The sequence below is a fragment of the Salmo trutta genome, chromosome 39, assembly GCF_901001165.1.
Source record: "Salmo trutta chromosome 39, fSalTru1.1, whole genome shotgun sequence".
Taxonomy (NCBI): domain Eukaryota; kingdom Metazoa; phylum Chordata; class Actinopteri; order Salmoniformes; family Salmonidae; genus Salmo; species Salmo trutta.
The window spans coordinates 8480165-8497143 of NC_042995.1; the positions used below are offsets into that span (position 1 = coordinate 8480165).

The 16979-nt window shown below is 40.3% G+C and overlaps 2 long non-coding RNA genes across 2 annotated transcripts; both read left to right on the forward strand.

Annotated features, from left to right (window-relative positions):
- Positions 1 to 8417: 8417 nt before the first annotated feature.
- Positions 8418 to 9006, forward strand: LOC115179483 (uncharacterized). Its single transcript, XR_003872906.1, has 2 exons — positions 8418 to 8661; positions 8949 to 9006. It is a non-coding gene; the product is annotated as an uncharacterized LOC115179483 (long non-coding RNA).
- Positions 9007 to 10616: 1610 nt separating this feature from the next.
- LOC115179481 (uncharacterized) lies at positions 10617 to 13781 on the forward strand. The gene is made up of 4 exons (XR_003872903.1): positions 10617 to 10867; positions 12448 to 12568; positions 12671 to 12862; positions 13571 to 13781. It is a non-coding gene; the product is annotated as an uncharacterized LOC115179481 (long non-coding RNA).
- The last annotated feature ends 3198 nt before the right edge of the window (positions 13782 to 16979 follow it).

The following is a 16979-nucleotide window of genomic DNA, read 5'->3' on the forward strand; positions in this document are numbered from 1 at the left end:
TTTTATGCTTTCGCCGTAAAGCCTTTTTGAAATCGGACAATGTGGTTGGATTAACGAGAGTTTTATCTTTAAAATGGTGTAAAATAGTTGATTGTTTGAGAAAATGGAATTATGAGATTTTAGCTGTTTTGAATTTGGCGCTCTCTTTTTCCACTGGCTGTTGTCAAAATCAATCCCGTTAACGGGATCCTGTCTCGAAGGGGTCTTCAACCTATTAAGGATCTCTATAGATCGGTGTCCCACCCGCGGGACGGTTGAGCTAATGTGTGCTAATGTGATTAGCATCAGGTTGTAAGTAACAAGAACATTTCCCAGGACATAGACATATCTGATATTGGCAGAAAGCTTAAAATCTTGTTAATCTAACTGCACTGTCCAATTTACAGTAGCTATTACAGTGAAAGAATACCATGCTATTGTTTGAGGAGAGCGCACAATTTTGAACATGAAAAGTTATTAATGAACAAATTAGGCACATTTGGGCAGTCTTGACACAAAATTTTGAACAGAAATGCAATGGTTCATTGGATCAGTCTAAAACTTTGCACATACACTAATGTCATCTAGTGGCCGAAATCTAAATTGCACCTGGGCTGGAATAATACATTATTCTGTTTCTCTTGCATTTTCAAAGATGACGGTACAAAAAATAATACAAAAGAACGGTTGTTTTTTTCTTTGTACAATTGGCCCAGCGTTGTCCTGGTTTGGCTGGTGTAGGCTGTCATTGTAAATAAGAATTTGTTCTTAACGAAATTGTCTAGTTAGACTTATTTTAAATAGCTTAATCTTAAGGCTAAGAAATGTACAGAGCAATGCAGTTAACCCCCAACAACTGCTCCCTGGGTGGCAAAAATCCATCTTCATTATTCCCCATGTTGCTCCACCTCCACTTCCTGGAGGTGCCAGGTGGGGCCACAGAGCAGGTAGGTGCAGATTCTTCTCCACTGACATCAACGCTACAATGTGATACTGCACCTCAGTTACACTGAATGCAGATCTAGAGGAACTTGTTAAAAAGAGAAGAATGTTCTGTGGGTGTTATAATTGGGGTGATCTGTGTGCCAGCTTTCACTGCCAACAAGGAACACAACTGCTTTACACATTGCATTGTTGTGAACCACACTTATCTTCAGTCTAATCCAGCTGTACAGTTTTACCTGTTGTAAATCCTTTTTATCATAACAAGCTGTCAAAAGGTTCCTGACATATATCTTAGACTTTAACAGTTGGTAATTTTTTATAATTTTTTATTCATTATGTTTTAACCTCCAGGCTCCTCCATCTTCTCCTGCCAACTCTGTCAGTCCACCAGACCCAACAATGCAGTCTCTACACCACTGCAGTAACAGCCATATCTTCACGTCACAAAGCTTCGGTACTATCTGAATGTGTTGTAAGTCCTGTACAGCACTCGGTATACAGTACATCACTTTTCAGACAATGTGTTCAGCTGCATTGCTAACCTAACCAACCACCTTCTGAATCTTCTCTTTCAGGAAGTACCATCCAGCATCCTGTGGCAACCGCAATGTGAATCAAATCAAATAAACTAGAATATACATCCGCACTGACCCGTGAATCCGCACTGACCCATGATCACCACCGACCCGGGCTCTACAGAGGCAGCCTTGGACGCCCAGGCTTTGCACACGTTCAAGGACACATGATTTTGAAGAATCCCAGTGAGCAAAATGAACGTATTTAAAACCTCTTAAGGATCTCTACAGATCGGTGTCCCACCCGTGGGACGGTTGAGTTAAGGTTGTAAGTAACAAGAACATTTCCCAGGACATAGATATATCTGATATTGGCAGAAAGCTTTAATTCTTGTTACTCTAACTGCACTGTTCAATTTACAGTAGCTATTACAGTGAAAGAATACCATGCTATTGTTTGAGGAGAGTGCACAGTTATGAACTTGAAAATGTATTAATAATCCAATTCGGCACATTTGGTCAGTCTTGGCACATTTTTAAATCAGAAATGCAATGTTTCATTGGATCAGTCTAAAACTTTGCACATACACTGCTGCCATCTAGTGGCCAAAATCTAAATTTTGCCTTGGCAAGAATAATACATTATGGCCTTTCTCTTGCATTTCAAATATGATGGTACAAAAAAAAATACAAAAAAATGTTTTTTTTTCTTTGTATTGTCTTTTACTAGATCTAATGTGTTATATTCTCCTACATTAATTTCACATTTCCACAACCTACAAAGTGTTTCCTTTCAAATGGTATCAAGAATATGCAGTTTAATTTGGGTATGTCATTTTCGGTGAAAAGGGGCGGATTCTTAAGCGATTTTAAACGTCTTTTCAACCAAAATATGTATTTTCGACATCTTTTACTCACAGTAATGGCCTCCCGAGACCACCACACAGATGACTCTCAGCACACCAGTCCATATGACCAGGTGTGATGTTTTCTTGTGAGCTCAAGAAGAGGCTGTGTGGTTGTTGCAAAGTCTGGTATGAACCATGAGCAGTATTGTATCATGCCAAGTAGACTGATAACTTCGTAGGCATTTTGAGGTGCTGGCAGATTCTGTATGGCTTTGATTTTCTTTGGATCCGCCGAAATGCCTTCCTCTGAGAAAACATAGCCGTAAAACTCGTGTTGTTTTGCTGTATTCACATTTTTCTTTGTTCAGCGTAAGATTTTTCTTTCTCAATCTCTGAAACTTAGCTTTGAGACTTGCGTTGTGTTCATCCTGAGATCTACCGTAGACTAGGATGTGATCGCTCATGTTTCTCACGTTGGCAATGCCATGCAACATTTGCTGTATTGCATTTTGAAACACCTCGGCAGCTGTATTTATGCCAGAGTTCAGTCTGGTGTATCTCAATAGGCCAGTATGTGTAGTGAAGGTTGTGATGTCATTTGAGTCTGGATGTAACTCAAGCTGGTGGTATCCAGCATTAAGATCTAGCTTGGAAAACACCACTTCTCCATTCAGATCATGGATGAGGTTGTCAACCGTTGGTGTGATGTGTTGTTCATGTTGAATTGCTGTGTTAGGAAGGCGCATGTCGACACAGACAACCTTTATCAGGCGTCTTGGGTTTTGGTGTGACCACTATTGGGGTCTCATGGCGTTGGCCCGCTGATTTTTTCCGATGATGTCTTGGTTTTTTAGTGTGTCAAGCTCCTGTTGTACTTTTTCTCTCATGTGAAAAGGAATCCTGCTCTGTGGTCGTACTGTTGGTTGCACTGTGTCATCAATGTGCAGCTTCACTTGAAAGTCTGAGTTTTCCGTTACCTTGGAAGAGGTCCTGGTATTCATTGGTAAGCTGGCCTATGAATGAACCATCAGCTGGTATCCCTTCCACCATCTGGCTACTGTAAAACATGGAACTTGAATCCCACAGTATGACTACACAGACTGGATTATGGCATAATGTTACTGCATTACAACTGTTTAAATCCACTTCAAGCAGTGTAGATGAAGGGGAGGAGACAGGTTAAATCAGTATTTTTAAGCCATGAGACAATTGAGACATGGATTGTGTATGTGTGATATTAAGAGGGTGAATGGGCAAGACAAAATATATTTAAGTGCCTTTGAACGAGGTATGGTAGCAGGTGCCAGGCGCACTGGTTTGTGTCAAGAACTGCAACGCTGCTGGGTTTTTCACACTCAGCAGATTCCCCTGTGTATCAAGAATGGTCCACCACCCAAAGGACATCCAGCTAACTTGAGGCAACTGTGGGAAGCATTGTAGTCAACATGGGCCAGCATCCCTCTGGAATGCTTTCGACACCTTGTAGAGTCCATGCCCTGACTAATTGAGGCTGTTCTGAAGGCAAAAAAGGGAGGTGGAACTCAATATTAGGAAGGTGTTCATAATGTTTTGTACATAACTGATACGTGAAAGTGGAGGGCGCCCTCATGTGGTAAAAGTGATTCACATGCAATTTGAGGTGCCTTTGACAGGAGCTGACAAAAAACTAAACCGTTGGCTGCAGGATTCGAACATGCGCGCATGGCAGGAGCCTGATATAATGAAACTTAACTCCTTAACTTTTCCTATTGATTCTCTATGGTAAGTCTTATCACTATGGGTGTAATATATTTCTGGCCGCTGGTTGGTTCTGTCTCGGTTTCGTGGCTCTGTTAGACACCCCATAGGCCAATCTAGAAAGGACACTTTCAGTCTGTCTCTATACTATAACAGGAGCTACCTCACGGAGCAAGGAGTGAGGAAGTGCATGAAGCGAGACGGTGGATGGTGGTTGGAAGAGCGCGCTTGTTTGAAATGGAAAAGCGTCATGTAAGCTTTTGATAAAGAAGAGCATCAAGACGAAGCAGCTGCTTTATAAGTGGGATGCACTGTTCAAATCAAATTGTATTGGCCACATACGCATGGTTAGCAGATGTTATTGCGAGTGTAGCGAAATGCTTATGCTTCTAGACCAGACAGTGCAGCAGCATCTAACAGGTAATATCTAACAATTCCACAAAAAACCTAATATCTAACAAATTCCACAACAAAACCAAATACACACAATCTAGTAAAGGAATGGGATAAGAATGTATAAGTATCAAATAATTGGTTGAGCAGTGACAGAGCGGCTAAGATGCAATAGATAGTAAAGAATAGATAGTGAATGATACATGATATACATATGAGATGAGTAATGCGACTTATTTAAGTGACTAGTGTTACATTTATTAAATTGTCCAATGGTATCAAGTCTGTAGGTAGGCAGCTTCCTCTCTGTGCTAGTGGTGTCTGAATAGAAGCTGATAGAAGCTGTTTTTCAATCTCTCTGTCCCAGCTTTAATGCACCTGTACTGATCTCGCCTTCTGGATGGACGTGGGGTGAACATACAGTGGCTCGTGGTTGTTGTCCTTGATGATCTTTTTTGCCTTCCTGTGACATCGGGTGTTGTAGGTGTCCTGGAGGGCAGGTAGTTTGCCCCCGGTGATGCGTTATGCAGACTGCACCACCGTCTGGAGAGCCTTGCGGTTCTGGGTGATGCAGTTGCCGTACCAGGTGGTGATACAGCACGACAGGATGTACTTGATTATGCATCTGTAAAGGTTAGTGAGGGTTTTAGGTGTTAAGCCAAATTTCTTTGGCCTCCTGAGATTGAAGAGGCGCTGTTGCGCCTTCTTCACCACACTGCCTGTGTGGGTGGACCATTTCAGTTTGTCAGTGATGTGTACACCGAGGAACTTGAAGCTTCCAACTTCTCCACTGCGGTCTCATCAATGTGGATAGGGGCGTGCTCCCTCTGCTGTTTCCTGAAGTCCACGATCATCTCCTTAGTTTTGATGACGTTGAGTGAGAGGTTATTTCCCTGGCACCACACTCCCAGAGCCCTCACCTACTCCCTCTGGGCCGTCTCATCATTGTTGGTAATCAAGCCTACTACTGTTGTGTCGTCTGCAAACTTGATGCTTGAGTTGGAGTGCAGTCATGGGTGAAAAGGGAGTACAGGAGGGGGCTGAGCACGTACCCTTGTGGCACCCCAGTGTTGAGGGTCAGCGAAAGAGGTGTTGTTTCCTACCTTCACCACCTGGGGGCGACACGTCAAGAAGTCCAGGACCCAATTGCACAGGGAGGGGTTCAGACTCAGGGCCTCAAGCTTGATGATGAGCTTGGAGGGTACTATGGTGTTAAATGCTGAACAGCATTCTAACATAGGTATTCCTCTTGTCCAGATGGGACAGGGCAGGGTGGTGGCGATTGCATCGTCTGCGGATCTATTGGCGCGGTAAGCAAATTGAAGTTGGTCTAGGGTGGCAGGTAAAGTGGAAGTGATATGATCCTTGACTAGTCTCTCAAAGCACTTCATGATGACAGAGGTTAGTGCTACGGGGTGATAGTCATTTAGTTCATTTACCTTTGCTTTCTTAGGTACAGGGACAATGGTGACTATCTTGAAGCATGTGGGGACAACAGACTGGGATAGGGAGAGATTGAATATATCTGTAAACACACCAGCCAGCTAGTCTGCGCATGCTCTGAGGACGCGGCTAGGGATACCATCTGGACCGGCAGCCTTGCGAGGGTTAACACGCTTAAATGTCTTACTCACGTCGGCCACGGAGGAGGAGAGCCTATAGTCCATGATTGCGGGCCGTGTTGGTGACACTGTATTATCCTCAAAACGAGCGAAGAAGGTGTTCAGCCTGTCTGGAAGCAACAGCGACATCCCAACTATAAATACAGTAAAGTACACACAACTGAAGGGTCATTTTTCTTCAACAAAATACTCTTTTTTAGACAACTTTTTAGGCATTCAAGGTGTTGATCTGATGGGAATCTGTGATGTCATATTTCTTCAGAACCAATAAGAGGAAGAATTGAGCACAAAAGAGTAAGGCCCTCACTTGTGCCATGTCATGACATATCTGGACCACCTGTTGAGATGTGCCTCTTGTTAAGTAAATCAGGTGTTACATCAGGTGAAAAGGAGACGAGTGACTTTTTAAGTAAATAAAAAGCTATTTATTTACATTCACATATGAAACTGTTTACACTAAACAGACCTTTAACCACTTTTAGGTTTGTTGCATGAAGAAATGAATGAATAGGTGTTGATAATGAAGCATGTAACTGCCGAGGCAGAATATTGAAAGTGGAACATTCCATTTTATGTGTTTATCTTCAGATTTAGCTTTTATTGACTATACATCTCACAGGATATAGATGCCTTGCTCTGAAGAGGCACTTAGTTAATCGCAGTGGATTCCCCTCCCCTCCTCTCCCCGTGGGAATCAAACCCACAACCCTGGCGTTGCAAACACCATGCTCTACCAAATTAGCCACAGTGGTGTTATGTTTTTTCAGCTCCAGGGAAGATCCCTGCCCTCTGCAGATGCTTTCTACCCCCCCCCCCACCACCTCCATCATTATTATTTTCACTATAGGCCTGTTACAGAGAAAAACTCTGTAGTATTACACAGATAGCACAAATACCAGAGATTGGCTGATCTTCTATTCATTCAGACAAGCCTCCACTCATCCAGGTGAGAAATCTACAATCAGGTTTATCTTGTTTTCCCAGAAACTTCTTAGGAACTATTAGTCATTCATGCAGTTGAATTAAAGTGGTATCAAAGCCAGTGCCAAACTCAGCTAAGCTAATGCCAAAGACAAGACGTTGAGAAGGGGAGAGGGAGTGGGAGAGAAGGGGGAGGAGAGAGGGGGAGCGAAGGGGTAGGAGAGAGGAGGAGCGAAGGGGAAGAGAGAGTGGGAGGAGAGAGGGGGAGAGAAGGGTAGAGAAGGGGAGAGAAGGGGGAGAGAGCTGGAGAGAAGGGGGAGAGAGCTGGAGAGAAGGGGAGGCAAAAAATCCTCAATAAATCAAGTCAATTTGATTTCCCAGAGTAAAACTACATGCACTTGTATGACTCTTTGATGACAGTATAGCGAGTTCATTCAAAATTCCAGAAACAGGCATAAAATCACCAGCTAAATCAATTAATGCAATAAATCAAAAATCACAAAACCAATTACGATAAGCAAACAAATCATTGATATGATACATTTGTCTAGCTCCCCGGAAATCATCATGAGGGGTTGCAGTGGCTTGTGTGTCTGCGTGCCCACATCGAGACCCCCCCCCCTCACTTGTGAGCAAAACATTTTAGCAGCACCTCCCCCTCACATCGTGACAGTGAAGAGAAAACAAAAGTTGGAACGTTCGTTTCTTGCTATTATACACATTTTGCCATGCGGCGAAGAGAAGATTTTGCTATTTTATAACTGATTTCATGCAATTCTACTTATTTTGCCATAGGGCAGAGAAATAAATGAGCAGTTTTACACATATTTTTCTGTAATTCTACACATTTTGTCATAGGATGGAGGCAAATGTTTTGCCGTTTTTTTATATGATAACTGATGATCAATGTGCTCCACCCCAGTCGGTAATTTGACCATGCTTACTACAAATTTAGATTGCTGGCCGCTAGATTAATTTACCAATCTAAAAAATGTTTTGCTGACATGGGCTTATTGAGTGACTGCTGATGCACAACCAAATTTCGAAATTGTATTATATTATTCTAACTCTCAACAGTAAGCTAAGACATTGACTGAGTTCCTAATATGTATATTTTTTTAATTGGTCCGTGGGCCTACAAAAGTTGCCCATCCCCGCCCTAGGCTTTCTAAACCACAAATGCATTCTCATCTCAGGCTTGAGAAAGTAGAAATGCAAAAAGTAAAGTGAGGTGCAGATGTTAGTTCAAATAGTAACAGGTGCAGGCTATTGATTTTCCCCTAGAGGCCCAAAGGCCTTATCTTTCAAACCCAATAAACCTTGTTCTAATTAACCTCAAAACAGACTAACTTCAACCATTTCACTATATTACTTCAGTCACATATTAACATTCACATCTAACATTTCATTATTAATTTAATCAATTTCAGTACCAATTCATTTCTTGTTTTTTTCTCCTCTTTTAAAATCAATATCCATTGTTCATATCAATGTTCATTGTCCTCCATATTCTTAGTGTGAGTAAAACTTCTTCATGTGTTTGTCAGTGGATACAGATCTTCCAGCAAGTGCTCTCTACTACTAGAACGTCCCAGAAAACTAAAGCTCACTATGCAGCCACGCCCAATTTGATCACCTGATAAATAACCAACACCACTCCTTTTCCAATTCTCGAAGTGAGCAAGGTGGAGCAGCATGGAGGTAAGAGTAGTACTTTTTGCATTTTTTATTAATGTTTTCTAAACAGGTAAAGAAAATGACGTCAACCTACATGTACAGTATATGTTAATTACAATAGTCTGTTAATCAAAATATTACGAACATCCTTTACTGTTGTCTGGCCCATTAGAAGTAGTGATGTTAAAGATACTGCTTGTGTTTTTCATTATATGACCGTATAGGAAGATGAAAAAAACATGTGACTTTCTCTTCATGTTAGTTTAATGTGAAAACAAGGTTAATCTAAATCTGTTCTTTATTCCCCCCAGAATAATGGATATGAAAATGAGAAAATTGGCATAGACGTATGCCAATTAACAGGTAATATAAATAAACTTTATCCTGATAAATCTTCAAATTCTAATGAATATTCTACCTTCAAGAACTTCTCAACAGAAGAATGCTGTAAGTTAATCGAAAAAATTATACTACCATCAGTTGAGGATGATACTTTTAAAACTTTAACTTTTTATCAAGAGTTTGATTCTAGCGAAGTACAAGATCACACAGAGCTATATAAGCAAAATACTACTAATAAAACAATTCAAGTTTATAGTTGTAATAATCTTGTTATAAAATTAAATTTTAAAATGCACAGTATGGCTATATTTAAAATTTTTGAGAATTCTAACAGGATAGCAAAAGCAAACCTCATTGAATACGTGCCTTTGAAGTCATCTGAAGACCAGACCAAATATCTCTATTACAAGTATGGTAGGGACCCAAAAAGGAAGCAGACGATACTGTCGAAGGTTGATAAATTCATTCTTGAAGAAATTTGTACATTTCCAATTTACCCCAAAAGGAAATATTCTTATTATGTAGCATTGCTTCACACTATGAAATATAGAACCATTCACAAAAATGGAGCAAATCATACATACATTATAGCAGGACAGTTTATTTGTTTAATGGACAGGAATGACCTCTACTGTACACCTGTGTTCAGAATGAATCACTTTATTGAGGACGGCAATGTTATTAAAGTGACTGACATTACAATTCCTGAAGAAAAAATGTCATATAGTACATTATGTAATAAGTTTCCAACGTCACTAGACATCCGACGGTTTCTCATTTACTTCATCAATGGAGATCAAGTAAGCCTTTTTTATTATATGCATAATGCATTTCTTGCAACTGCTTTAGTGGCAATGTTAATCTCAGAGGTAATCAGAAATCCAATTATGATGTTTAATAACAGAATTGCAATTCAAATGAAGACATTACAAACATTTAGTGACTTCCGCCAGATCCTGCCATCTCTAGCTGGGGGAACCTGGAAAGCTCAAAAACCCTATGGTCCTAAATTTTTAAAAAGAAACCAAGAATTTCTCAAAAATATGGAATTCAATGATTTACCGTTAATTGATTGACCTTCTGCTGTCGGAGATCACATACACTGACTCAAAGTGGTTGAGATGGAAATGGGAGCAGAACCATTTCCATTATTTTTTGTTTCATAATAGATTTTCTTTTAATTCAACATTTTTAGAGATGCTTAATAGGTCGATTCTGGACGGTTGCGCTAACGTAGGCTAATGCAATTAGCATGAGGTTGTAAGTAACAAGAACATTTCCCAGGACATAGACATATCCAATATTGCCAGAAAGCCAAACAGGTTCAATTCTTGTTCATCTAACTGCACTATCCAATTTATAGTAGCTATTGCAATGAAAGAATATGATGCTATTGTTTGAGGAGAGCGCACAATTTTGAACATGAAAAGTTATTAATAAACAAACTAGGCACATTTGGGAAGTCTTGAAACAACATTTTGAACTGAAATCCAATGGTTCATTGGATCAGTCTAAAACGTTTCACATACACTGATGCCATCTAGTGGCCAAAATCCAAATTGCACCTGGGCTGGAATAATACATTATGGCCTTTCTCTTACATTTTCAAAGATGGTACAAAAAATAATACAAAGAATGGTTGTTTTTTTCTTTGTACAATTGGCCCAGCATTGTCCTTGTTTGGCTGGTGTAGGCTGTCATTGTAAATAAGAACTGAATGGTCTAGTTAAAATTTAGCAATTTAAAATAAATCTAAGCTTAAGAAATTTACAGAGCAAGGCAGTTAACCCCCAACAGCTGCTCCCTGGGTGGCAAAATTTAATCTTCATTATTCTCCATGTTGCTCCACCTCCACTTCCTGCAGGAGCCAGGTGGGGCCACAGAGCAGGTAGGTGCAGATTCTTCTCCACTGACGTCAATGCTACAATGCAGTACTGTACCTCAGTTACACTGAATGCAAATCTAGAGGAAGTTGTTATATAGAGCAGAATGTTCTGTGGGTGTTATGATTGGGGTGATCTGTGCGCCAGCTTCCTCTGCCAAAAAGGAACACAAGTACTTTACACATTGCATTGTTTTCAACCATACACATCTTCAGTCTAATCCAGCTGTCCAGTTTTACCTGATGTAAATATTTTTTGTCATAACAAGCTGTCAAAAGGTTCCTGACAAACAGTGAGGGAAAAAAGTATTTGATCCCCTGCTGATTTTGTACGTTTGCCCACTGACAAAGAAATGATCAGTGTATAATTTTAATGGTAGGTTTATTTGAACAGTGAGAGACAGAATAACAACAAAAAAATCCACAAAAACGCATGTCAAAAATGTTATAAATTGATTTGAATTTTAATGAGGGAAATAAGTACTTGACACCTCTGCAAAACATGACTTAGTACTTGGTGGCAAAACCCTTGTTGGCAATCACAGAGGTCAGACGTTTCTTGTAGTTGGCCACCAGGTTTGCACACATCTCAGGAGGGATTTTTTCCCACTCCTCTTTGTAGATCTTCTCCAAGTCATTTAGGCTTCGAGGCTGACGTTTGGCAACTCGAACCTTCAGCTTCCTCCACAGATTTTATATGGGATTATGGTCTGGAGACTGGCTAGGCCACTCCAGGAACTTAATGTGCTTCTTATTGAGCCACTCCTTTGTTGCCTTGGCCGTGTGTTTTGGGTCCTTGTCATGCTGGAATACTCATCCACGACCCATTTTCAATGACCTGGCTGAGGGAAGGAGGTTCACCCCCAAGATTTGACGGTACATTGCCCCGTCCATCGTCCCTTTGATGCGGTGAAGTTGTCCTGTCCCCTTAGCAGAAAAACACCCCCAAAGCATAATGTTTCCACCTCCATGGTTGACGGTGGGGATGGGGTTCTTGGTGTCATGGGCAACATTCCTCCACACAAATAATCACACTAACTGTTGTCACCTTCTCACCAAGCTGCTTGGCGATGGTCTTGTAGCCCATTCCAGCCTTGTGTAGGTCTACAATCTTGTCCCTGACATCCTTGGAGAGCGCTTTGGTCTTGGCCATGGTGGAGAGTTTGGAATCTGATTGATTGATTGCTTCTGTGGACAGGTGTCTTTTATACAGGTAACAAACTGAGATTAGGAGCACTCCCTTTAAGAGTGTGCTCCTAATCTCAGCTCGTTACCTGTATAAAAGACACCTGGGAGCCAGAAATCTTTCTGATTGAGAGGGGGTCAAATACTTATTTCCCTCATTAAAATGCAAATCAATTTATAACATTTTTGACATGCGTTTTTCATGATTTTTTTGTTATTCTGCCTCTCACTGTTGAAATAAACCTACCATTAAAATTAGAGACTGATCATTTCTTTGTCAGTGGGCAAACGTACAAAATCAGCAGGGGGTCAAATACTTTTTTCCCTCACTGTATATCTTAGACTTTAACAGTTGGTATTTTATTTTTCTGAATTTTTATTCATCATGTTTTGACCTCCAGGCTCCTCCATCTTCTCCTGCCAACTCTGTCAGTCCACCAGACCCTACAATGCAGCCTCCACACCACTGCAGTAACAGCCATATCTTCACATCACAAAGCTTCAGTACTATCTGAATGTGTTGTAAGTCCTGTACAGCACTCGGTATACAGTACATCACTTTTCAGACAATGTGTTCAGCTGCATTGCTAACCTAACCAACCCTCTCTGAATCTTCTCATTCAGGAAGTACCATCCAGCATCCTGTGGCAACCGCAACCGCAATGTGAATCAAATCAAATAAACTAGAATATACATCCGCACTGACCCGTGAATCCGCACTGACCCATGATCACCACCGACCCGGGCTCCACAGAGGCAGCGTTGGACGCCCAGGCTTTGCACACGTTCAAGGACACAAGATTTTGAAGGATCCCAGTGAGCAAATTACTTATTTTTAATCCTCTTAAGGATCTCTACAGATTGGTGTCCCACCCGTGGGACGGTTGAGCTAACGTGTGCTAATGCGATTAGCATGAGGTTGTAAGTAACAAGAACATTTCCCAGGACATAGACATATGTGGTAGTGGCAATAAGCTTTAATTCTTGTTACTCTAACTGCACTGTCCAAATTACAGTAGCTATTACAGTGAAATAATACCATGCTATTATTTGAGGAGAGTGCACAGTTATGAACTTGAAAAGTTATTAATAATCCAATTCGGCACATTTGGGCAGTCTTGATACAAAATGTTGATCAGGAATACAATGGTTCATTGGATCAGTCTAAAACTTTGCACATACACTGCTGCCATCTAGTGGCAAAAATCTAAATTGCGCCTGGGCAACAATAATACATTGTGGCCTTTCTCATGCATTTCAAAGATGATAGTACAAAAAAAATACAAAAAAATTTAGTTTTTTTCTTTGTATTATCTTTTACCAGATCTAATGTGTTATATTCTCCTACATTAATTTCATATTTCCACAAACTTCAAAGTGTTTCCTTTCAAATGGTATCAAGAATATGCAGTTTAATTTTGGTATGTCATTTTAGGTGAAAATTGAAAAAAAGGGTGGATCCTTAAGCGATTTCAAACATCTTTTCAACCAAAAATATGTATTTTCGACATCTTTTACTCACAGTAATGGCCTCCTGAGACCACCACACAGATGACTCTCAGCACACCAGACCGCAGGGACCGATAAGATGTGATTGGATGTTCAGCAGGATGTGGACCTCGCCACGTCATCTGGCCACAGAAGATAAAGGCTAATGGATCTGACAGAGATAGTTTTTTGTTTGGATTTGTTTTGATTTGATGTAATATTCTACATTAAAAAAGAGACAAACGTACAGAATAACTTATTTAACCAAACACAAAACTGTTTTTCTAATACATGGAATGATGTGATTGATTAGTCAAGGAGGTATAATACACAAAATAAATATGAATACAAGGAATGACTAGACAAGTCAAAGTATAGTATAGGGAATACATTGACCAGTAAATACACTATACTGACTTGCACTTTCAACATGAGATAGTCATTTGTTTTTTATCAATTGAAAACTCCAGTCATTGATTTAACCTCAATATGGCCTTCAATGGAAAAGCGTAGCAAATCATCATTGATTTAGTGCTAGAGTGTATTCAGAATATGGCCATTCTGACATTCATTATAAAATACCTCAGACAAGACCGAAAAAGTGTCTGGAGTGATCCGTCAGGGTCCACATGTCAAAATGGGGGAAATCTTAGCAACTGGCTTAATGGTTATTCATGAGAATCAAATGTGTGTGTGTGAGAGAGAGAGTGTGTGTTTGTGTGTGTGTGTGTGTAGGCGGGGGGGGGGGGGGGGGGGGGGTGTTGCAATGTGTCTGCAGGCGTGTGTGTTTTCCTGTGATATAATTGTTGTTTTCTTTATCCAGTGTCTTCCGTGGAATCACCTCAGCATGTCACGCCCTGTTTCCCCTAGAGTGCAACGACAACATACCTTCACATAGAAAGAGAAATTGAGAGAGAAAGAGAATGAGACAGACAGAGAACTGGGAGAGAAAGGGGGAGAGAAGGGGAGGATAGAAGAAAGAACAAATGATTACCTTAGTTTAAATATTTCATCAGCGATTCATGGCTACACATCCTGTGTGTGTGTGCGTGCTGGATGGGGGGGGGTGTAGTGTAACATAGCATATGCTACAGTTCATGATATCTGCATTAATGCCTACTCTATAATTCAAATGTGAAGATGCAAAGAAGAAGCCATAACACACACATACACAAATTATTATTCTGTACGTATGGGTGACATAATATTTCCCCAATACCAACCGTCAGCTTACCAAGTCACATACTATGGCTTTAAATCAAGCAATTTTGAAGCCAAATGAATTTGATTTGAGAATGGACTATTTATTTAACCTTCCACTGGCATAGAGTTACTGAAATGAATACAGGTGATACCTCACATATACCATACCAGAGCAATAAAAAAATGTAATGTACACTGAGTATACAAAACTTTAACGTCTTTGGGGTAGGGGGTAGTATTTTCACGTCCGGAAGAAAAGTGTGCCCAGAGTAAACTGCCTGCTACTCAGGCCCAGAAGCTAGGATATGCATATTATTAGTAGATTTGGATAGAAAACACTCTGAAGTTTCTAAAACTGTTTGAACGATGTCTGTGAGTATAACAGAACTCATATTGCAGGCAAAAACCTGAGAAAAATCCAACCAGGAAGTGGGAAATCTGAGGTTTGTAGTTTTTCAAGTGATTGCCAATCCAATATACAGTGTCTGTGGGGTCATATTGCACTTCCTAAGGCTTCCACTAGATGTCAACAGTCTTTAGAACGTTGTTTCAGGCTTCTACTGTGAATGGGGAGAGAAAAAGAGCTATTGGAATCAGGTGTCTGGAAAAAAGCCATGAGCTCAGTCACACGTGTGCGGCCGAGAGAGCGAGCTGAGTTCCTTTACATTTCTCAAGACAAAGGAATTGTCCGGTTGGAATATTATTGAAGATTTATGATAAAAACATCCTAAAGATTGATTCTATACATCGTTTGACATGTTTCTACAAACTGTAAAGCAACTTTGACTTTTCCTCTGGACCCAGTGCATGCGGCTACTGCATTTGGAATAGTGAACTGAACGCGAACAAAAAGGAGGTATTTGGACATAAATATTGACTTTATTGTAACAAAACAAACATTTATTGTGGAACTGGGATACCTGGGAGTGCATTCTGATGAAGATCAAAGGTAAGTGAATATTTATCATGCTATTTCTGACAAGACTCTCCTTTATCTAACCACACTGTCCGATTTCAAAAAGGCTTTATAACGAAAGCAAAACATTAGATTATGTCAGGAGAGTACCCAGCCAGAAATAATCAGACACCCCATTTTTCAAGCCAGCATATAATGTCACAAAAAACAAAACCACAGCTAAATGCAGTACTAATCTTTGATGATCTTCATCAGATGACACTCCTAGGACATTATGTTATACAATACAATACATGCATTTTTTGTTCAATCAAGTTCATATTTATATCAAAAACCAGCTTTTTACATTAGCATGTGACGTTCAGAACTAGCATTCCCTCCGAACACTTCCGGTGAATTTACTAAATTACTCATGATAAACGTTCACAAAAAACATAAATTATTTAAAGAATTATAGATACAGAACTCCTTTATGCAATCGCGGTGTCCGATTTTAAAATAGCTTTTCGGTGAAAGCACATTTTGCAATATTCTGAATAGATAGCCCGGCCATCACAGGCTTTTGTCATAGGTTGGAGGCAAATGTCTTCCCTGTGGCTCAGTTGGTAGAGCATGGTGTTTGCAACGCCAGCATGGTGTGTGCAACGCCAGGGTTGTGGGTTTGATTCCCACCGGGGGCCAGTACAAAAAATAATAAAATGCATGAAATGAAATGTATGCATTCACAACTGTAAGTCGCTCTGGATAAGAGCGTCTGCTAAAATGTAAAATGCTTTGCAGTTTTTTTATATGATAACTGATGATCAATGTGCCCCACCCCAGTCGGTAATGTCACGGTTGTCGTATGGATTAGACCAAAACGCAGCGGGAATATGTATACTCATCTTCTTTTTATTTTGAAGAAGGAAAAACAACTAAATACGTATACAAAAAAAGAACAAAACTAAACAGTCCTGTCAGGTGCAACAAACACTAAACAAGGAACAACTACCCACAAAAAATCCCATAGAAAAACACCCCTATTAAATAGGACCTTCAATTAGAAGCAACTAGGAGCAGCTGCTTCCAATTGAAGGTCAACCCCATTAACTAAACATAGAACTAGACATACTAGATACACATAGAAATATACTAACATAGAACATAGCCCAACAAACCCCGAAACACTCTAAACAAACACACCCCTGCCACGTCCTGACCAAACTACAATAACAAATAACCCCTTATGCTGGACGTGACAGTACTCCCCCCCCCCCCCCCCGAAGGTGCAAACCCTGGATGCACCTTACACAAAAATAAACACACCAATTTTTTTTTCAAAAAGAA